The sequence below is a fragment of the Molossus molossus genome, unplaced genomic scaffold (genome assembly GCF_014108415.1).
Source record: "Molossus molossus isolate mMolMol1 unplaced genomic scaffold, mMolMol1.p scaffold_m16_p_16, whole genome shotgun sequence".
NCBI lineage: Eukaryota > Metazoa > Chordata > Mammalia > Chiroptera > Molossidae > Molossus > Molossus molossus.
In genome coordinates this window covers 55,162,654-55,187,398 of record NW_023425351.1, presented here as the reverse complement: position 1 = coordinate 55,187,398, position 24,745 = coordinate 55,162,654, and the positions used below count along the sequence as shown (strand labels likewise).

Below are 24,745 nucleotides of genomic sequence, written 5' to 3'. Positions count from 1 at the left end.
TACTGTAATTTTGTATTAAATTATAAAATTAGAAAATAAAATTTTCTAAATTAGTTCTTTTTTCCAGTTTATTTTGGCTATTCTAATTCTGTTGAATCTCCATACGCATTGTAGAATCAGCTTGTCAATTTCCACAATGAAGTTAACCGGAGTTTTGATGGAGTTTTTGTTGACTGTAGATCAAATAGGGTATATTACTAATTTAAGAATGTCTTCCAATCCATGAACATAGAAAATCTATTTGTTTGTTTTCTTTAATTTGTTTCTACAATGTTTTGTAGTTTTCAGTAAACGTTTTAGACTTATTGCCCCGCTGGTGTGGCTCAGTGGCTGAGCATCGAGCCATGAACCAGGTCGCCAATTCAATTCCTGGTCAGGGCACATGCCCAGGTTGTGAACCCAATCCCCAGTGGGGGGCATGCAGGAGGCGGCCAACCAATGTTCTCTCTCATCAATGTTTTTATCTCTCTCTCCCCCTCCCTTTCTCTCTCTCGCAAATCAATAAAGAAAAAAAAAATTGTTTTATGCCCTGGCCGGTTTGGCTCAGCGGTTAGAGGGTTGGCCTGCGGTCTACAGAAAAAAAAATTTGTTTTAAAAGTTTTGGGGGCTCCGGCTGCGCCTTCTGATACCACTGCCGCGGCCACCACTGGAGGATCACCTACCCTTTGGTGCAGACATCAGAGCAAGTAGCAATTGGACAGGAACTGATTCTCTAGAAATCAATGTGATTAATCTTCACTAACAGGAGGAGAATGGCATTAAAACAGATTTCCAGCAACAAGTGCTTTGGGGGATGGCAGCAAGTTTTTGACATGACAGTGTTGAACTGAACTGCAAAATGGAATTTGCTATCTGCTTACCACCAGAGGCGGGACTGGAAAATGCCCTGCGCTGTACTGGCTGCCTGGTTTGGCTTCCACAGAACAGAACTTTATAGCAAAATCTGGTTATCGTCAGGCTGCCTCAGAACATGGCCTTGTCATTGCTGCAGACACCGGCCCTCGTGGCTGCAATGTGCAAGGGGAAGATGAGAACTGGGACTTGGGCACTGGTGCTGGGTTGTATGTGGATGCCACTGAAAATCCTTGGAAAACTATCTACAGAATGTACTCTTATGTAACAGAGGAGCTTCCCCAACTCATAAATGCCAATTTTCCAGTGGACCCCCCCAAGGATGTCTATTTTTGGCCACTCCATGGGAGGCCATGGGGCTCTGATTTGTGCTGCAGAGAATCCTGGAAAATACAAATCTGTGTCAGCATTTGCTCCAATTTGCAATCCTGTGCTTTGTCCTTGGGGCAAAAAAGCCTTTAGTGGATATTTGGGAACAGATCAAATTAAATGGCAGGCTTATGATGCTACCCATCTTGTGAAGGCCTATCCAGGTTCTCAGCTGGACACACTAATTGATCAAGGAAAAGATGATCAGTTTCTTTCAGATGGACAGTTACTACCTGATAACTTCATAGCTGCCTGTACACAAAAGAAAATCCCTGTTGTTTTCAGATTATAAGAGGGTTATGATCATAGCTACTAGTTTATTGCAACCTTTATTACTGATCACATCAGACATCATACAAAATACCTGAATGCTTGAAAAACTTCAGATAAGAGAATCTCTTTAGGATTATAAAAGTTATAGTAGAAATGAGGGGAAAAGAATTTCAAAACATTGTATTTCATAATACTAAAAATTATTTGTTCTATAGTTGAATCACCTTCTGAATAAACATATGAAACCTGAAAAAAAAGTTTTGGACTTATTTTGATAAATCTACTTTTATGTATTTTTTTATGCTATTAGAATTTAAATGGGATTGTTTATCTAATTTTATTTTATGTTTGCTCATACCTACTATGTAAGAACCACTATGTATCAATGCATTTTGCATTGATCTTGTGTCCTGAAAACTTGCTGAACTCATGTTTTAGTTCTTATATTTCTTGGTAGATTCCTTAAGATTTTATATACAAGATCAAGGCATATGCAAATATACTTCTTTTTTCCTTTCCAATCTGAACATCTTTTATTTTATTTTGCTGCTTAACTGCCCAGAATAAAATCTCCAGCACTTAGTTCGACAGCAGTGGGGACAGTGGATATCTTTTCCTGTTCCCGAGCGTGGTGGCAAACCATTGATTCTTTCATATTTAGTATGATGTTAGCTGTAGGCTTTTCATTTTTATCATCTTGAGATTATTAGTTTCTATTTCTACTTTATTGCATGTTTTTATCATGAAAGGGAGTTGGATTTTGTCAAATGTTTTTCCTGTGTCGATTGAGATAACCATGTGGTTTTTGTCCTTTATCCTATTGATATGGGTTATTACCTTGATTTTTATATGTTGAAACGACCTTGCATCTCTGTGATAAATGCCACTTAGTTATGGTACATAATTCCTTTTAAATGCTTTAGGACTTGTCTTATAGTAATTTGTTGAAAATTCATCCATATTCCTAAGGGTTTGTAGTTTTCTTTTGTTGTGATGTCATTGTCTAGTTTTGATATCAAAGAAATACAAGCTAGCCTCATCATATATGTTAGGAAGTACATTCTCTTCTGTTTGTAGAAGAATTTGTGAAAGATAAATGTTATTCCTCTTTAAGCCTTTGCTGGAATCATATTCACCCGTGAAGTCATCTGGTGCTGGTTTGTCTTTATGGGAACATTTTTATTATTAACTCAATTTCCTTATGTGTTAGGGGTCTAGTCAGAATTTTTATTTCTTCTTTAGTCTGATTTGTAGTTTGTGTTTTCTAGGGTTTTGTCTTTTTCATGTAGGTTATCTAATTTGTTGTCATATAATTTTTCATAGTACTATATTCTGTTAAAATCCCTACTAATTTCTAAAGGGTCAGTAAAAATGTGACACTTTGATTCCTGATTTTAGTTGAGTCCATAGTGGGCTGAGCAGTCTGTAACAGTAGCTTTGGGAATTCTCGGGTCTCTCCTGAGCATGTGCAAAGCCCTATGCTGTTGCGTGATCTTTTAGATTCCCAAAATATAAGGGAGATTTTCAAAGCCCTCAGGGACATCTGATTACTCAATTTTTTCTTTTAAGGTTTTGGGTTAGTCAATTGTTTGCTCCAACTGTTATCTATCACCTCAGGCAGTCACAATGTTAAACTATTTGATAAATTACCTCTGACTTCCAGAGAAATGCTTTTAGCACTGGGTGAATTTGGGTGAGATCAGATAAAGATGTACCTTTCTCTCCGAGTCTACCAAGGGACTACTCCACAGTTCAAACGACTACTTTTTGGCATGAGGCTTTGAAAAAGACATAGCTCTGTTCTGCTCTCACCTGTACTGAGAAAGCAGACTATAATTTTTGAAGGTTACCACTGTATCAGGGAGTCAGATGTGGGACTGGGATAGGTCAAAATGTCAAAAAGCTCTGTGCTTACACGGATTAAACCATTGTTCTTCATTAAATGCTTCCTAGGTTGCTGCAAGCCTTATGTTGAAATCCAGAATTCTGAGAGCATAGATCCTGACAATTCTTGCCAGTTTTTCACAGCTTTTTTTTTTTTTTTTTTAATCCTCACCCGAGGATATTTTTTCTTTTTTTGTTCAGATAGAGTGGGGAGAGAGGAAGAGAGAGAGAGAGAAACATCCACGTGAAAGGGACACATCGAGTGGCTGCCACCCGCACGATCCAACCAGGGCTGGGGACAAACTGCAACTAAGGTACCGAACCCGGGTCTCTCTGGACTGCAGGCCGATGCTCTAACCACTGAGCCAAACCAGCCAGGGTAGTTTTTCACAGCTTTTATGGGGGGGCAAACTCAATGGCCCTTACTATGACTGCCATTTGCATTTGACATACATATTTAAGTGTACATATATTTAGAGTTGTGACAATTTTCTATTGGACTAATCATTTTATTTTTGAATTATCCCATTATCTCTAGTAATGCTTCTTTTCTTAAAGTGTATTTTTGTTTTATATTCTTATAGCTACATTGTTTTTGTTTTTTTATTGTTGTTGATATTGGCACGTTATATTTTTATATATCATTTAATGTTCTGCTTTATTTTAAGTGTGTCACAAACAGCAAATACAGTGATACCTCGGTTCTCGAACATAATTCGTTCCAGGAGGACGGTCGAGAACCAAATTGTTCGAGAACCGAAGCCATGAAACCCAATAGGAAATAATGGAAACTGGATTAATTCCTTCCAAGCCCCAGAAAATGCCTATTTACTGGCCTAATTTGTATATAATATGTAGAAAAACATAAGTCTCAACAAGAAATAAAAATGTACAGTATGTCTAAGGGTTAAATTCAGTGTAAAGCGTGACTCTCTCCACAAAGCGTGACTCTCTCTCTGCACTCACACTGACGACGCGAGCAAGGCGCGCTGGGCCGAATGAACGCCATTCGGCTCAACTCGGCTCATCTCGGAAGTTCGAGTTCCAAATATTTGTTCGGATTCCGAGACAAAAGTTTCTCGAATCTCCTGGTCGAATACCGATTTGGTCGAAATCCGAGGCGTTCGAGAACCGAGGTATCACTGTAGTTTTTTTTTTCATTGAGCTTGTCTGTCTTAATCACAATAAAGTATTAGTTCACTTGTATTTATAATAATTACTGAAATAGTTAGGTTTTAATATGGCATCTAACTATGATTTCAATTAAGCTCATTTGTTTCTTGTTTAATTTTGTTTTTTCTTTTAATCCTTTCTGTTTAATTGAATAAATCAAAGAGTTTCCCACTTTTTTCTGTATTTTGCTAATTAGTTACTTTCCCTCAGTATTCTTTTAGTAGTTACACTGGATACTTTAACTATAATCTTTGACACTACATTAAATATTTACTATCTTTACCACCTCCAGATATTGCTAGCGATCATTTAAAACATTTATTGCATTTCAGATGTTGTATTATTGTTTACATTAATTTTAGTTCTATGTATATTATAAACTGCATAGGCGCTGATTTGATTGTTTTATAATTTCAATATTCATCTGAAATTTTCAGGTTGTTTACCATTTCCAATTATTTATATTCCCTACTGTGGTTCATTGGTTTTTTTTTTGTTGTTGTTGTTTTTTTTGGTCATTCTTTTTCTTCAGATGGAAAAATTCAATATACAGATGTCCACTAAAAATGGTGGAAATAAGAATATAGAAATAATAAGCGCAGACCTAGAATACCTTTTTAAAAATCTACAATCTATACAGAAGCTGTCTTCCCACACCCAATTGCCTATTATTGTTGAGTAAGCAGCTAGAAAGTATGAGCTGGGAGAGGAGTTGGGGCTTGGAGGGAATAAGTGTGAGATGTGACAAACCAAAATAGACAATGTAGATGGCAGACCCCTACGTGAGCAGGAAAAATTTAGAGTCTCCCCAGGATGTGGTCTAACCAGTGCCATAACACTGGGTGAAGGAGCCTTATTGCTTAAAGATAGATTTTTGTTTTGTGTTTGTTTGTTTGTTTGTTTGTTTGTTTGTTTGTTTGTTTGTTTAGAAATAAGGACAGGGGAGACTTGCTGAGGGGCACTTCACTCTAAAGTTATAAGTATCCCAAACCCCACCTAAGCAGGGCACTTGGCTTGGTTTCAGCCAGCTGAGTAGCCAGCTCAGGCTCTATCTGAGTGTATTTCTTCCCCATAAAGAAATCCTCTTCTGCTTTTGCTGCTATTTGTTACTTCTTGTTTGAATTCATTCCTAGGAGCAAGACAGGAACCTGGGGAGCAGAGTACTCTCTATGGCCCGCAGCGATCACCAGCCAGAGACCACCTGGACCACCACTGACACTATGTGTCCATCAGAGAACAGTGGCCAGCGGCTTGAAGCACATTTTTATCCTCAACCCAAGTGGGCAAAAACAAAACAATAAAAGAGAGAGAGTGAAGTAGTTAAATACGTGGCATCTATTCTTTCATGCTACTTCTAAATGGGAACAAAAGTTAAATTGTATTGCCTCCCAGAGTCACAGTAAATCACACTCCGAGGTTTCAGTTGCTGCTTAGTTATCCGATGTCATCAGTCAAGCGAGTTTCAAAACCATCACCTTACCACAACATTGAGGTCTTATTGTTGCCAGAGAAAATGAGACTCTCTTGCGGTATTGCAGGAAATGCATTTCAGGAATATAGCACCGGAGGGTTTGAGGTATAGTGGTGAGATTAATTGGCCCTAAAACAGAGGCCTGCCCCCAGGTACACCGTGCTCAATGCCTCCTAGGCCACCAGGTGGCCCCTCCTCCCTTCCCTTACCAATAAAACGTCCCTAGATTCCAGACTCTTGAGAATTTTCTTTGAGAATCACAGTACTTCTCCCATTTTCTGGAGCGAAGCCTTCTCAATCAATAACGCTTTCCTCGCTCCACACTCTGATGAATTGAATGTTGGCCTTTCTTTTGAAGCATCAGGCACATAAATCTTGGGCCTGTAACAATAATGGTGGAGATAAAGGAAAATGAGTCAAGAAAAGATTTGAATGCCACAGGATGATTTATTATCCTGCTGGCACCTGCTTCGCTAATGTCCAGGAACAAACCCAGCAGGTCTCCCAGCATGGACTTCTTTTTGAAGGATTGCAAGGGATTTATAGGTTTGGCTATCTCCTCTTGTTGTGGGTAGAAGTGGGTTCTTTCAGTGTCCAGAGAAAAAGCATTCTCGGGAACCCACAGGGAGGAACAGGTCTGGTGATAAGAGTTATTCAAGTAAAAATAGAAGGCGCCTGGGCTCCCCATGTCCAGCCCAGCCTCTCCCACCGTCCCGCTGGCTTAGTTTGTGTCCCCAGCTGCGGCTGTGCGAGGCGTCCAGACTCCCACCCGGAGCCCGCGTCGGCGTCCGCACACCCGTGGGCCAGGCAGCTGGGGACCCCCACGCGGCTATGGAGAGAGAACACACGGACGGGAGGAGCAGATGTGGGTAACCCAGAGAGAGGGCGCTCTTCTTTGTTCCCGGGAGACTATATCTTCTTGGGCTTGGGAAAAACCAGGACCTTTTTCAGAATCAAAATCACCAATCAACTTCCCAAGCTTTGGAGGGTCCACCTTCTAGCTAATTGATCCCTTTTCCAGGTTAGACTGACAAGCCTCCGCGGTCAAGCACCCCCCCCCCTCCCCGCCCCCCGGTGCCGTTTTGACTTCTGTGCACGTGCTCACCTCCCCTGCTCCCCGTCAACAATCCAGGCCCAGAGGGGGCAGGGAGGAGTGTGCATCTTCGGCAGCAATGCCGTGATCCCCTGGAGTGGGTACTTCCCATGTGCCCCAGATAACTATGCTTAACAGTGTCTAATTCCCTTCGCTTCCTCTCTTTGTTAATAACGAGTTAACTACTTACCTGGCACTACCTGCCTTTTCCTTTTGGTTAAGTTTCAATCCAGGCTAAGAAAACGTCCCAGTACTTCAGTTTGCAACATTCAGAACTGCTGCCCTTGTCGGGAAGGCACCTTGCAGACTCCATGGATGAGTGCTCATTTAACCTGGAGGGTGGGGCAGAAAAATACAGGAGTGACTGAAAAATACAAGGTTTGTTTCCAAATTTTCTGAGAAGTTCATATTCCTTACAAATTAAGTCTCATGATAAGCCTGTAGGGTAGTCAATTCATTTTATCCCATGTTACAAATTTGTAAGGGGTCGTCTTCCCGGCCACACAGCTGAAAGTGGTTAGGCACCATTCAGATTCCGTGTGACTCCCTCAGGTGCCCGCAGCCATAGACAAGCACAGCCACGATATTAAATTATCATTCTATAATTAAACAAAAAGAATCTTTCTTCAATCACATGGTGTTATCCTGCTATGCAGGGAGCCCGCCCTTAGAGTGGTTTGTTTTATCTCATTTTGAAAGATTGAGTAACTTTTTAATAAAGTGTTACTCTCTGGAATTGGAATATATAATATATGGAAAATTCATTGGATTTAATTTGGCATTGGAGATGAAAGTCACAATAACATTCATAAGGAAACCTATTCAATTATCTAGGAAAAGTGTAAACATAAATAGTTCTTGATGCCAAATACGTTTTTGGTCTAATAAAGATTATTATTTTCTTAAGGAAGTGGATATAGTAAATATTGGATGCTGAGCTAATTTTTCTGTGCATTTCTTTGTCATAACCAGTTTCTCCAAGAATTTGTCCCATAGATGAAGCACACATTTCACTCCAAAGTTAAATTATGATCCAGTATCTTTGACTACGATCACACTGTGACATGTATGAGACACCAGATAATTAGAAGTCATTTCTCAGTACTCTGGACATCCTTCCTTTGTGTATCTCTTTACACAGACTCAGTCCACCTCTGCAAACCACACCATAAGTGATACTCATAGTTTAGGCAACGTGATACAAGATTATGATTTTAATTTTACTGTCAAGCCAAATATTATATATCTAAGATGCTAATTAAATTCAAGTCCCTTGTTCTAAGTAACTAGAATAGTGAATTGAAAGAAAAAACGTTTTTTGTAATGTTAATTGTTTGTGCAAACACATTGTGATTAGATTAGTCATAATTAATTGAAAGCTCATGATTAGAACTTTGAGTACATTCCAATGGCCAGTTTTGCCAATAAGGACATCAGTAATGGTTATAGAGACATATAATTATAAAAAGGCTGCTCATGCCTCTATTTTATTGTCCACAATATAATTTGTTCTGCTTCTTTATCTTTTAGAGAAGTTTAAAGATTTATTTTCATGTAAAGCAATACTCTCACTCAAATTTCAGATTTAACCCTGGCCAGTTTGGCTCAGCAGATGAGCATCGGCCTGCGGACCAGAGAGTCCCAGGTTCGGTCCCCGCTAGGGGCACATACCACACACACACACAAAAAAAATTTCAGATTTACTCTTTAATTGTGTGTTTGTTTGTGTGCAGATTTACCTAAATGTTATAGAGGCTAAAACAAGTGGAAGACTGGCTCCTTACCTGAATAGCTTTACCGCCCCCCCCACCTTCATTTACAAAGTTGTGGCAATCAATGTAAATGATTTTGTTTAATAACTATCCATTTAAATGGGACGTTGTAACACTCATTTGAATTTGTTTATTGAAAAGCTGTGTCACTTGACAAATAAAGTTAGGGGATCTAAGAGTTAAAATTATCTTTCAGTAAGCTAAATTGGATTTTCTCCTTCTTTTTCAAGAGACTGTATTATAAAAAGAAGAGGCTATTCCTGCTTACCGTGAATTCTTGTATTTTGCTATGTTCTAAGTACCAGATAAGCTTTACCAATTATATCCTCCTATTCAGCTCTTAGAGTACAACGGGTCAGCTCTAAAATAGAGCCAATAGCAGCTATATAAAATTTGATTGAAGTTTGATCTTTATCTTCAAATGGAATAGATATTTCACTAATTAAACTTTTCTTATGTTGCAGTATAGTGTGTTACCTTCTTTTTTAAATTTAAAAAAAAATTTTTTCTTACCTAAATTGTCATTTTTCTTCACAAATATAGGCTTTAAGAAACTCCCTGATTTTAATATCCTAAATTGAAGAAAGGAGATCTATCATTCTTCTGTCTTATAACATCCATAGGAACTAGATCATTATTTTTTCCTGAGAAAAATAATGTTGCTCCATTACATAGTTGGTACAAGTGAGGTGTCTAATATCCAATTGTGTTCATTTGAGTGCCTGAGTTTGAGTTTTCTTTTTTTAATATTTTTCCTTTATTGATTTTAGAGAGGGAGGAAGGAAGAGGAAGAGAGAGAGAGAGAAACATCGATGAGACAGAACATGGATTGGACGCCTCCTGCATGCCCTCTACTGGGGATTTGGCCCACAACCTGGGCATGAGACCTGACCAGGAATCAAACTGGCAACCTCTTGGTGTGTGGGTTGATGCTCAACCACTGAGCCACACCAGCTGGGCTGAGTTTGAGTTTTCTAAATACTTGAGTCTCAGTTATCTAATTCACAAATGGTAATAAAAATAGTAATCAATATATACAGATATCGAATTATAATGTATACACCAGAAAATTATATTATTAACTAATGTTACCCCAATAAATTTCATAATCAAAAAGAAGAATAATCTCTGCAAAAAATATAGTTTTATAGTGAATATAATGTATGAGCACATTGTTGGATACTTTGTTTTCAAGAAATGTTAACAAAATTATTTTATCATGCTGACATCAATTTTTAATTGACTAGAGCAGTATCATTAAAGGTAGTTTAACATTCTGATTATTGCTTGCTGTTCTAGAAAAGATTAATCTCAGAAAAGCATAATGGAGAACTGAGAGGGAGGATTTGAGTCCTACAACACTCTTACCTTAGCAAAAGGTGTTGCTTATTGATAACTGCCACTTACCTTAGGAATTAAAGAACAAAGCTAACCATTAGTTCTGAATTGCATAGGAAATGAGTGTGTAAAATACATGGAACTGCAGTCACCAAATACTGAGGTTTTCATTCTAATTCTCTTCACAGCAGTTCAGTGCAAATTTAGCTCTGCTTGTTAGCCAATTAAGAGAGAGTAGACCTGTCATTGGCTATAGCATCAATCCAATAACCCTGTCTACAGCTAATTGAAAATATTTTTTACATTAAGAAAAATTATTTACATCAATCAAGAGCTCTTGTTCAAAATCCATAAATCCCTTTTCATTGCCTGTTTTATAACTATAGAGGCAAAAATTGGTAATGTACAATATGGGCAGTGTCTTTAGCCAACAGCCATTGAAGACAGTGAAGTTCCAAGTAATTTATTCTAAATACTCATAAATTCACCGCATGTCAAGTACTGTTCTAGTTTCTGGAGAAATTCAGACAAACAAGAAGACAAGGTCACTATTTAATGAAACTTAGCTTTGGTAAAGGGAGATAGAAAACAAACAAAAACAAAATGACAATGATTAGTAGTACTAAATTATATAGTAAAAATATGTTAATTGAGATAAAGAATGGCTATGACATCATTAAATTTCCAGGAAAAGCTTTACCCAAGTGATAGTCAATACAATAGTTGAATGACAAGAAATGAAGTCAGCCAACAGGGTTTTAGTTAATGTCAGGCTTTTGAAACATCATATGAAGTTTGGATTTCATTCTAAGCTTAATGGGAATCTGTTTAAAACAAAGTATAATCAGGAGCTGAGTGTCCGTGGAAATATCATTCTAGTTCAAATACAGAAAATGAATGAATTGATATATGGAGACTAAACTGAAAGGGGATGGATTTTTGCAACAGTGTGGATGGACCTGGAGACAATTATGCTAAGTGAAATAAGCCAGTCAGGGAAAGACAAATAGCATGTGATCTCATTTATTGTGGTCTAATGAATAAAATCAATAGATGAACAAAAGAGGAACAGAGGCATGGATATAAGGAACAGACTGACAGCTATCAGAGGGCAGGGTGTTTGGGGGGCTGGATGAAAGAGTGTGAAGGGGTAAAGCAAAAAAACACCAAACTATATATATATTACACATAGACACAGACAACAGTGTGGTGACAGCCAGAGGGAAAGGTGAGTGGAGGTAGGCGGGGGTGGGCAAAGGGGAGATAAATAGGGATGGAAAGAGACTTTGCTTTGGGCAATGGGCAAATGATACAGTGCACACGATGGTTTTTTGAATTGTACATTTAAAACCTGTATGGTTTTGTAAACCAATGTCACCCTAATAAACTCAATACATAAAAAAATAAGATTTCTGGTCAAGATGGCGGGTAGATAAACGCGGTATCACCTCCTCCCACAACCACATCAAAATTACAACTAAACTACAACACAACCATCATTCAGAACCGCCTGACCTCAAGCCGGATGGAAGTCCTACAGCTACGGAATCACAGCAGCAGCCACACCGAGACTGTAGGAGGGCGGAGGGGACGGGCTGGGCCCACACCCACGTGTGGCGGATAAAATCAGGAGGACACCTCGGCTGGGAAGGTCCTCCCTGAGGACTGAGGGGTCCCCGTCCCACACCAGGTGCCCCGCTCAGGGTTCCAGTGCCAGGAAGAGAGTACCCATAACTTCTGGCTGGAAAATCTGAGGGAACTGAGGCTCAGGGAGGCTGCAGCTGCGGGAGCCACAGGCAGTTCCTCTTAAAGGGCCCGTGTACTGACTTACGTGGACTCGCTCCCTCTAAGCTCAGACAGGAGGCAGCTTGAGGGGTGCCAGAGACATGCGGGGGAGAACTGAGCTCTTTGGCCTCGGGACAAGGGCTGAAAAGGCAGCTTTCTCCTGGACAGACTTGCTGGCAGAGGCTGATGTTGCTTTGGTGAGCCCTTCCCCGGGGCAGCAGACAGCCACCATACCTGGGACTTCAGCAACCTGGCTCACACTGGTAGCCCCACCCTGCTGACTCCCTGAAGCCCCACCCCACCCAACTTTTGGGCCCACCCAAGCTGTTTTCAAAGGCTTTACCCTAGGATTGGCTTGTCTTGAATCCGCTTCAGAGTTTCCTAATATCGCTTAAACAAGCAGCATCTGGTCTCAGCCAGCCCCATACCTCTCGTTAGGCAGCCAGCATTGCTTCACAACTTGGCTTTTCCTGGGAATCTTCAAGCCCCGCACAGAATCAAACATCTGCAGATCACTTTGTAGCTTATGCCGGGTGGTCCCGGATAGAGCACTGGCAGTGGCTGACCTTGCCCCAGAGCCAGCACACCCAGTGGACAGCTTCAGACCACATTGAAACACACCTCCCAACCACCTCCACAAGTGACACACTCAGTGAGTGGACTCAGTGGGTACCAGAGCCCTGATGAAGTAAGTCTTGATCTGTGTGCTGGGTCTCTGCACAGCTGATCCTCCAAGGTAGTCAGAGGCCAGCGGTCAGTGGGCACAGCCAGTCCTTGCAGCTGATCAGCCTGAGTAAATCCCTCCCATTGATGTGCCAACAGCAACCAAGACTCAATTACAAGAGAAGGGTGTACAGTCCACACTTGGGGTGCACTTTGAGGGCCCAGCTGAGGTGATCAGGGAGGCTGTGCCACTGGATCCTATAGGACACCTACAACAACAGGCCACTCTACGAAGCTTAGGAGGCATAGCAACTCTACCTAATACAAAGAAACAATCACAGAGAAGCAGCTAAAATGAGACAAAGAAACATGTCCCAAATAAAAGAAAAGAACAAAACTCCAGGAAAAGAATGAAACAAAATGGAGATAAGCGATTAATCAGATGCAAAGTTCAAAACACTGGTTATAAGGTTGCTCATGGAACTTGGTGAGACATTCAAGGAACTAAGTAAGAACTTCAAGAAACTTAAGGAGACCTCCAAGGAACTTAGTGAGACCATCAACAGTATAAAAAAGGACCAGTCAGAAATGAAGGATGCGCTAACTGAAATAAGGAATAATTTACAAGGAATCAATAGTAGAGTAGGTAAAGACAAGAAGCAAATCATCGGTTTGGAATCTAAGGAAGCAAAACACACCCAATCAGAACAGAAAAAAGAAAAAACAATCCAAAAAAATGAGGATAGTGTAAGGAGCTTCTGGGACAACTTCAAGCATGCCAACATTTACATCATAGGATCGCCAGAAGAAGAAGAGAGAGAACAAGAAATGAAAACCTATTTGAAACAATAATGACAGAAAACTTCTCTAACTTGTTGAAGGGAACAGACATACAAGTTCGGTAAGCACAGAGAGTCCCAAACAAGATGAACCCAAAGAGGTCCATACCAAGACATATCATCATCAAAATGCCAAGGTTAAATACAAAGAGAGAATCTTTTTTTTTTTTTTTTTATCCTCACCCGAGGATATTTTTCCATTTTTTGTACAGATAGAGTGGGAGGGAGAGAGAGGAAGGGAGAGAGAGAGAGAAACATTGACGTGAAGGGACACATCGAGTGGCTGCCACCCGCACGACCAACCAGGGCCGGGGACAAACTGCAACCGAAGTACGTGCCCTTAGCGGGAACCGAACCCGGGTCTCTCCGGACCGCAGGCCAACGCTCTAACCGCTGAGCCAAACTGGCCAGGGCCAAAGAGAGAATCTTAAAAGCAGCAAGCGAAAAGCATTTCATTACCTACAAAGGAGCTCCCAAAAGACTGTCAGTTGATTTCTCAAAAGAAACTTTGCAGGCCAGAAAGGAGTGGCAAGAGATATTCAGGGTGATGAAAACAACAATCTACAACCAAGATTACTGTATCCTGCAGAGCTATCATTTGGCCATATCAAGAGTTTCCCAGACAAGAAAAAGCTGAAGGAGTTCATCACCACCAAACCAATATTATATGAAATGTTGAAGTGTCTTCTTGAAGGAGAAGAAGAACAAAAATGTGAACAATAAAATGGCAATTAATACATATCTATCAACAACTAAATCTACAAACGAAATGAGCAAGCAGAACAGAAACAGACTCCTAGATACAGAGAACTTTTTGTTGCTTGCCAGATGGGTGGGGGCTGGTAGGATGGGTGAAAAAGATGAAGGAATTAAAAAGTACAAATTGGTTGTTAGACTGATTAACCTCAAAGAGAAGGGGGGAGGGAGGGCGGGATGAGATAAACCAAAGAACTTCTGTGCATATATGCATAACCAATAAACACACACAATAGTGTGGGGAAGGCAGGGGGGAGCAGAATTGGGGAGGAGGGGGATCAATGGGGAAAATATGGGGGAATATCTGTACTACATTCAACAATAAAGATAAGTTTAAAAAATTAAGTTTTTAGAAAAAAAAAAAAAAGAAAGGGACAGAATTTTGAAGAAGGAAAGTTAGGATAAAATTCTATTCTGTTAACCATGGAACAGATATGATGAATGGCCTTAGTTAAAATGGTAGTAGAAGAGAGAGGAGATTTGTGACATATTTTATAAATAAAGTCATTAAAATTTACCAATATTTTTGACATAGAAAGAGGAGAATAAGAAAAATAATTTTTGAGAAGGTTGGATGTAGCTGTAAAAATCAAGCTTTTTTTGGATGATATGTTTGCAATAATTATTCGAAATCCAAGTGGAGACACGAAGTAGAAAAAAGATATACAGGGTTGGAGTTCAGGGGAGGAAGGTACTGGGCCTATTACTCTGAGGCTCATCAGCATTTCAATATTATTAAAGTGTACTACCTTTGAAAAATATTTGGAGAGAAAAGACAAAGAATTGTAGTACCAATCTCCAGGTCAAAGAAAAGATCCCTCATACTTAAAAATTGGCACTTTGGTTTCTGGTAAAGTGTATCTCATAATTTCTTGATATCAATACCATTTTCCCATTGACTCAGCTAGTAACAAATGGACTCTATATGAAATAAGGAATTACTCTTTTCAAGGCCAAGCTAGCACATCACTATTAAGGAAGAATAGTTCATATTTTAATACTGCATATGTAATTTAGTTATGAATTTACTTGTAAAAAATAGAAAATTCTCCACATTACACTGACATAATGGCAAAAATATCTTTGGGAACTTAATTTACTACTCAACCTTAGCCAGGGTCTGGATCTTATTATCATTTTTTCAGTTGCATCTGTGCAACAAGATAGAAAAAGGATAAAAAATAATAAAATCAAGGTCCTATTCAGCATTTCTTCAGGAAGATTCCCATAGTTGCATGCAATTGACTATTTACATGCAATTGACTGACTATAGTCACAAAGTGCTCCACAGCGCAAAGGAAGAAGGAACTGTGGTCTTTATCAGAAGTGACCATATGTCTAGGTAAGTATCTAAAGAAAGGAGTGAATAGGTACCAAAAATAATTAATGATCTCTACTAGTTTCATATTAACATTTAATAAAAATGGTAATGTTTAAAGATATGGTATTGTAAAGAAATAATCAAGTAGACGGTCATTAACTAACACAATAAAGTAGTCCCACTTTCTCAAAAATCTAAGGACTATATGGTTACTATAAATGATATGTGGAATGTTCACATCCAAATTAATTTACTTTAATTAATACATACACATTATTCTGTATTGTTTTTGAAGTCCAATGTAATATGAAATTAAAGGAGAAAAACCTCCTTTAAAGGATGTTAGGTGAGCAATCTTAATTAGTATAAAATAGAATCTTGAATTGATAAAGTTAGTGAGTTAACGAGTGAATTTGGAATATTCTTGCATGGGTTGGTGTGGACCAGTAAAAGAACCCTAAGAAAATAAATGAAAAACAAACAAATTATTACAAACTGTGCCCTGCAGTATTTTAGGATTTAAGATCCATTCTCTTGAGAGATTTAAACTTAATTAAGGCAAATTACTTTGTGTTTCCTTAATTTTAGTTATTCCTTTTTTATCTTCCTGTGATATTTTTATGTTCACTATATAAAAACACATTTACTTGGGCACATTTTTTAATTAAATTAGAAGAGATTCACCAGCATAAGAATTAAAATGCTGTATGTATCTGTTATATAAGCAAGAAATAATAAAAGAGAGAGGTTTCATAACTGCTCCATGTTTAATCTTTAATTTTGCTACTTAAAATCTCAGTAACAAAATACTTCCTATTTTATTATTGTAGGTATCTGAAATCTGAAATGGATTGTCGCAATTAGTTTTCACAGAACACAGAAAATATCTATTTCGTTTTCAGACAAATTAGTAACTATTTGTTTTCTAGAGTTTATTTTGCCATCTCTCCCCAAAATATAAGCAAAGATCCTAGTTTAGCTCTCTAGAGTCACAAAAAGTATTGGTCATTCTTCTGTGTATCAGACACTGAGCATATCAGCATGAGATTCATGTCGACCATGTCTTTTTTCTCCAGGCCAAAAACTTTATTTGTGTCAAATATTTTTCATTGTCTCTTTCTGATGGTTCGGAAGAACGATCACATTCTTTTCTCCGTTGTAGCTCAGTGTAGATAACTGGCCAGGCGCTAGTCAGCTGAACACGGATGGAAGCTCTCTGTACTAACTTCAGAAGTGTCTTTAAAGAAAGAACTTATTTTCCTTCCTGCCTTCCCCTTTCTCCTTCCATTGGTTTCTTTTGAATGTGCTTGAGATTTGGCTATACATATACAGAGGTTATGTAAATATTTTGACTATCACAATGAGGGCCATACTCTAGGAAGATACCAATGGAAATCAAGAAGGCAACTGGCTCAGTGGTTGAGCATCAACCCATGCACTAAGAGATCGCTGGTTCGATTCCTGGTCAGGACACATGCCCAGGCTGTGGGCCTGATCCCCATTGGGGGGCAATGCAGGAGGTAGTCAATTAATGTTCTCTCTCATCAATGTTTCTCTCTCTCTCTCTCTCTCTCCCTCAACTTCTCTCTCTCTCTCTAATATCAATAAAGAAAAAATGAAGGCAACTGGTTACTGATAACTTGGAGAAACAATGACCCAAACTTGAATGACAAACTTCTGACATTTAAGTGAAGAATAAAACTTTCTGTGTAATTAAAGCACTATTAAATGGGTGTTTTCTCAATTGTTGAGATGTATTCTTACAGAGATGTAGTTAATGGATACAATCTTATATACACTCTCATATTTTAAGTGTTTTATGGGAAGACATTTTGCTATCTAAAAAAAATCACTATATTTATATAAAAATGTTAACTTACGATAAAATCATATGTAACAAATATTAAAATATATGAAAATATTAAAATAACGTAAAACATATTTATATTATTGACTATGTTGATTCTCAGTTCTGAAAATTGAGATATTTAGCATGACTGGATGTCTGTCAGCTACATAGTTTATTTGTTAGTGCTAATTATTTACTTACAATTTTCCTGTAATGAATTGTGCCCTTTCAATCTGTAGATTCAAGTCTATTTTAAGATTATTTTATTCTCTTACATATTTATATCTAGTATTTTATTTCTATTTGCACTGTTGTCCACTTCTTGAATACCAATTATATTTAGTTGATTCTACTTTGTCTCTGTAATAATTATCTTCCCTCACTCCTTTGCATATAATTTTTATTGTTGTTTTGTTTTCTATTTCGCAGTGAGGCTTTGGCCTTATGTTTTGCTCAGGCCATGGAATATGAACAGAGTAATGTGTGCAGCAACAGAGCATGAAAAATATCCCCTAAAAGGCCGTGTGCAATTCGTCACCTTTGTTTCTCCCAATAAGCAATAGTTTAGATGATAAATAATCCATCCCTGTGGGTCCCTGGGTAAGAATGAAATTGACCAGAACCCTATGCCAAGCCAAGTTGGATATATAGTATGAACAAGAAATAGACCAATGTTCTTTTATAGTAGTGAGATCTGGAAATTGTTTCTTACTGTAGCATAACCTATCTTTTTCTGACTGAGTATATAGAACAGTTTATTCTTCTCATTTATAAGTTATACAGTCTCTTCAATTTTATTTTAATTGTTTGCATTTTCATCCTCTCATTTACGTTTCTCTTTTGCTATTAAGTAAAGTTTAGATTATCCAGATCTACGCTCCATGGGTTTAATTTTTTTCTCAAACCTTCCCTTTTTGTATTTTTCTACTGTTTTTTAAATGTTTTTTTTTCTACATTCCATTTCACTAATTTGCATTTCTTGTTAACTTAATATACTGAAATGTCTTCATTTCAAGAATTCTAAGTGATTTTTCCCTTGGGTTTAATATTCTTTGAAATCATGTTCAAGATATAAATTATATTTTGTCCAAAGACTTCTTAATTTTGTTCTATTAAATTTGATTCAATGCATGTTAAATGCACATGCACGCGCGCACGCACACACACACACACACACACAGTTTTATTTTAGTTTGGTGACTTTTATTCTTAGCATTAGTTTTCTAATTGTTTTTTATTTTAATTAATTAATTAATTTTTTTAAAGATGTTTCTACTTTTTCCTGCACTGATTCCCCTCTCCATCTCCCTCGCCGCCCTGTCCCCAGCTTTGTTGTCCATGTCCATTGCTCATGCACACATGCATATAAGTTCTGTGGTTTATCTCTCCCCCACCATCCCCTCTTCTGGGGATTATCAGTCTGTACCCCACTTCCACGTCTCTGGGACTACCCTATTCCTCAGACTGTTATGTTCATTATCTTCCACAGATAAGTGAGATCATATGATACTTGTCTTTCTCTGTTTGGCTTGTTTCACTTAGGATAATACTTTCCAGGTCCCTGCATGTCATCTCAAAGGATAAGAGATCTTTCTTTCTTACAGCTGTATAGTACTCCATTGTGTATATGTACCACTGCTTTTTATTCACTCGGCTACTGATAAACATTTGGGCTGTTTCCAGATCTTAGCTATTGTAAATAATGCTCCTACAAACATGGGGGTACATATATTCTTTCTGATTGGTGTTTCAGGGTTCTTAGGGTATATTCCTAGAAGTGGGATCACTGGGACAAATGGCAGTTCAATTTTTAATTGTTTGAGGTAACACCATATTGTTTTCCATAGTGGCTGCACCAGTCTGCATTCCCACCAGCAGTGTACTAGAGTCCCCTTTTCTCCACACCCTCACCAATACTTGTTGTTTGATGATTTGTTGATGGTGGCTATTCTGACAGGTGTGAGGTGATACCTCATTGTTGTTTTAATTTGCATCTCTCTGATGATTAGTGATGTTGAGCATTTCTTCATATGTCTCTTAGCCATTTGTATGTCCTGTTTGGAGAAGTGTCTATTTAGTTCTTCTGCCTATTTTTAAATTGGATTCTTTGTCTTCCCTTTGTTGAGTTGTATGAGCACTATATATATTTTGAAAATTAACCCCTTATCTGATGTATCGTTGGCAATTACGCTCTCCCATAGAGTGGGTTGCCTTTCCATTTTGGTGGTTGTTTCTTTTGCTGTGCAGAAGCTTTTGAGTTTGATGTAGTCCCATGTGTTCATTTTCTCCTTTGTTTCTATTGCCTTAGGTGATATATCGGTGAAAATTGTGCTGCATATGATGTCCAAAATTTTGTTGCCTACATTTTCTTCTAGGATTTTTATGGATTCATGAGTCACATTTAAGTCTTTTATCTGTTTTGAGTTTATTCTTGTGTATGGTGTAAGTTGATGGTCTAGTTTCATTTTTTTTTTTTGCATGTAGCTTCAATTTTCCCAATACCATTTATTAAAGAGGCTGTCTTTACTCCACTGTATGCTGTTGCCACCTTTGTCAAATATTAATTGAGCATATTGCCTTGGGTCCATTTTTGGGTTCTCTGTTCTGTTCCACTGGTCTATATGCCTCTTCTTGTGCCAGTACCAGGCTGTTTTGATTACAGTGGCTTTGTAGTATAACCTGAAATCTGGTAATGTGATCCCTCCTACTTTGTTCTTCTTTTTTAAGATTGCTGTGGCTATTCGAGCCCTTTTTGGTTCCATATAAACTTTTGAAGTATTAGTTCTAGTTCTGTGAAGTATGTCTTTGGTATTTTGATGGGGATTGCATTGAATCTATAGATTGCTTTGGGTAGTATGGACATTTTAATGATGTTAATTCTTCCAATCCATGAACAAGGTATGTGCTTCCACTTTTTTATATCTTCCTCTATTTCTTTTTTCAATGACCTGCAGTTTTCTGTGAATAGGTCCTTTACTTCTTTGGTTAAGTTTATTCCTAGGTATCTTAATTTTTTTGCTGCGATGGTAAATGGAACCTCCCCATGGCGCAGGGAGAAGCCCCTGAAGGGCCGCTTACCGGGCAGCCGGCTGCTCCGTCCACAGCACAGGGACCTTCTGCTCCCGTCTCTGCACTGCTCGGGTTTGGACCTTCATGTCCACTCACACTCTCTCCCACACTCGCTCACTCTCTCACACACTCACCCTCCCTTCGGTCCTGCCTGTTGCCATCTTCCCCAAGCTTCAACTGTTTCAACTCCATTCTTTCTAATTGCTTTCTCATCTTTTGCATTGGATAATTCTTATTCATTAGTATTTGTTTTATGTGTTTAATTCTGCTGAGTGTATGAAAGGGGTTGGATGATGTGGACGTTATTATTTCCCTAAAGCATTTCCCACATTCTTCAGTGCGAACATAGACTGGCCAAACCCACCTATACTAAAGCTTTCCACTTAATAACCTTAGTGAATGCCAGAGGGTTCAATACTATTTCTATTAACTCTGGCTTATATTTCCCTTGAAATATTCTTACTGCATCAACCATATATTTTTGCTATTGATTTGAACTCTGGTTTCCCTGGTTGTGTTTAGAATCTGAAACTGAATCTTCTTTTTTTACTGACAGAAACTTCTGAAGACTTTTGACACATTGATGGCACTCTTTCTTGTTTTTATCTGTTATTGTAGCTATAGTCTGAACTCTATTTTGTTGCTTAAACTTTTTACAGGACATGGGAGCTTACAGGGTTGGTGATCTTGACTTTGTCTGGAATTTTTGTCTGGTGTCCTAGATTTTCTTCTCTGAAGCAAAGTACAATTTCTTTGGGAAAATGTGACTATATTTTCCAGTCTGTTGTGATGATGTTATAGCCTGCCCAGTGTTTCAGTGGCTTACTGCCAGCTTCCGGTAACCTATACATTTCATTAGCACATTTTCAATGTACCCATCTAAATCACAGATAAAGATATTCAACAAGATAATATTAAGAATCAAGTCTTACGTCTCAGTTCATTTCAAGTTGACATTGAGTCATTAATCAACATTCTCCTGGTATTCTCATAGACAAGTGATTAAACATGCCTAATTATATTATCGGGAAGTTCCTAATTTTGTGTCAATTTCTCAAAAAATACAACAAAGGATTTGACAGGAGCCACGCTACATTGTTTTACTCTGTACCTTTAGCATTTCCTGTCTGTTCTCTCTGCGGCCACTGCTCACCTGATTGTTCTCTGTACAGAACCCAAAATAATCGTTCAGATTTGATCAGGATACAGCCCTGAGCCCATGACACCAACGTCTTTCCTACAAGTTCCTACATGATCTGTGCTCTAGTGACCTCCTGCTAATCATGTAAAACATTGCCTTTCTTCAGAAATTTTACAATTGGTGATATTCTTACATAAAAAGCTTTCCCTCACATAGGGACATGGCTTTCTCGTTTCTGGTGTACAGGCTCTATACAAATGTGATATCCCTTTACTAGTCATCTAGTAGATGACTTCCTTAATTATTCTGCTTCAAAAAATATGACCCTTCCTTCACTTTTTATCTCCTTATGCTGTTTAAAGGTTTTTCATAGCACTTGTCACCACTTGACATTGCATATATATCACACATAGATAGATGATAGATTTAGATATAGATGTAGATACAGAGATGTAGATATAGTTATAGATATTAATTAATTAGTGTGTAATCACTGTCAGGTTTTAAACAATATTTTTCTAATGCAATAATTATACCCAGAAAATAATCAATTCCAAAATATCTATAACTATTTATTCTATATTTCTCAAATATCTAATATATTATATTTGCATTCTCTCCTACTAGTATTCCATCCCAGTTTGATCCTAAATTATGCCCTAAGACAAAGAATGAGTAAGTATAGAAAAATAATAACTAAAATGCTGCTATTAGTAAATAACATATTATAAATAGAAACTCCAAGAGAAACTGCAGATAACATGTCGAAACTTAATAAATACCTTAAATAAAGTAATTAGAAACAATATAAATATATTAAAATAATTGTATTTCTATTTTACAGGAAATAGTACTGGGAAATGAAATTAACAATATTATTAACAAAGCTTGCCCTTACTGGTGTGGCTCAGTAGTTAGAGTGTCAGCCTGTGCACTGTAAGGTCATAGGTTTGATTCCTGGTCAAGGGTATGTACCTGGGTTGCAGGTTCAATCCTGGCTGTGTGCAGGAGGCAACCAATCGATATGTCTCTCACATCGATGTTTCTCTCTCTCTCCCCCCCTCTTCTCTCCCTCCATTCCCCACTCTCTACAAATCAGTGGAAAAAATATCCTCAGGGGAGGATTAAAAACAACAAAAAATATACCAAAGCTAAATAATACACTAATAAAAGATATTCAAGGCCTGCGTTTTAAATATTATAGTCATATTAGCTTCCTATTGCTGCTATAACAAACTTTGCAGAGCACCTATCCATTACCTTACAAAATTCTGTAGATCAGAATTGCAGAGTGGGTCAGCAGATATGACTAACTAAAAAGTTTCTGCATAATAAAGGAAACGAACAGCAAAATGAACAGGCAACCTCCAGAGGGGGGGATAATATTTGCAAACCACATATCTGATAAGGGGTTAAAATCTGAAATATATAAGGAATACATACAACTCAAAAAACAAACAAACAAAAAAAACCAAAATCTACAATCTGATTAAAATATTAGCAATGTACTGAACAGACAGTTTTTCCAAAGAAGACATTCAAATGGTTAAAACATACATAAAAACTTGTTCCCTGGTTGGTGTGGCTCAGTTAGCTGAGTGTCATCCTGTGCACCAAAGAGTCATTGGTTTGATTCCCAGTCATGGCATATGCCCAGGTTGCTGGTCCGATCCCCAGTAGAGGGAGGAAATCAAATGATGTTTCTCTCTCACATTGATGTTTGTCTCTCTCTCTCTTTCCCTCTTCCTTCCCCTCTCTCTCTCAAATCAATAAAAACATGTTAAAAAAAATTTTTGCTTTTCAATCTCACAGAAATGCATATCAAAACAATAATGAGATATCATTGTAAATCTGTTACCATAGCATTTATCAAAAAGATAAGTGTTATGAACAATGAGGAGTAAGGGACCCTTGGAAACTCTTCTTGAGGATGGAAATTGGTACAGCCATTGTAGAAAACTATCGAGATGCTTCCAAAAACTAAAAATAGAACTACCATATGTTCCTGCACTCCCACTTCTTCAAATATATCCGGATGAAATAAAATCAGTATTTTCAAAAGATATCTGCCGTCCCACATTCATTGAAGCATTAGTCCCAACACCAAGATATGGCAACAAACTAAGTGTTCCCCATAAGATCAATAGATAAAGAAGATGTGATATACATATATGTGTGTATATATATGTGTATATATATATGTATATATATATACACACACACACATATTCAATGGGATATTCAATCATAAGAAAGAAGAAAATCAATCTATTCATGAATTTGGAGGACATTATGATAAACCAGACAAAGAAAAGTAAAAAGATTTCATTTATATGTGGAATCTGAAAAAGAGCTCATAAGTAGAGAGTAGAAAAGTGGTTACCAGAAGCTAGGTGTGGGAAAAATAGGGAGAAACTGGTTGAAGTTTAGAAACTTCCATTACAAGATGAATAAGTTCTGGGTAATGTACAGCATGGTGACTGTGGTCAATAATATTGTGTTATGCATGATCATATGCTAAGAGAGTAGATTGCAAGCATTTTTGCCACACACACAAATAAAGGTAAACTAAGTGAGGTCAGGGATGTGTTCATTTTACTGTGGTAATCATTTCAAACATATACGTACATCAAGTCATCATGCTGTATAACGTAATACAATTTTATTTGTTAATTATACCTCAGTAAAGCTGGAGAAAAATAAATTTTAAAAATTTTACAAAGTTAAAACAAAGTATTGTCTCTGATGCCAAGAGAATAAACTAGAAATTAAAAAAGAAAGATACATGAAAATTCCCCAAGGATACTGAAATTAAATGACTCACTTCTAAATAAACCACGAGTCAAAGGGAAAGTCACAAGGGTAATTTTAAAAAAGATTTGAATTTATTTTAATAATCTGAAATAATAAAATACACTTTACTTTTACTTAAAAAATAAAATAAATTAGTAAATTGTTAAAATTTGGTTCTTCAAATAATACAATTTAAAGAGTAAAAAGGCAGAATATAAAGTAGGAGAATTTTGAACAGGAATTTCAAAACAGAGTTTGAGGCAAGTCTCCAAAAACGTGTGAAAATTTTCTCAACCATAGTACT

The 24,745-nt window shown here is 37.7% G+C and overlaps 1 pseudogene; it reads left to right on the top strand.

Annotated features, from left to right (window-relative positions):
- The first annotated feature begins 752 nt into the window (after window positions 1–752).
- LOC118631807 lies at window positions 753–1,597 on the top strand (annotated as a pseudogene).
- Window positions 1,598–24,745: the final 23,148 nt, after the last annotated feature.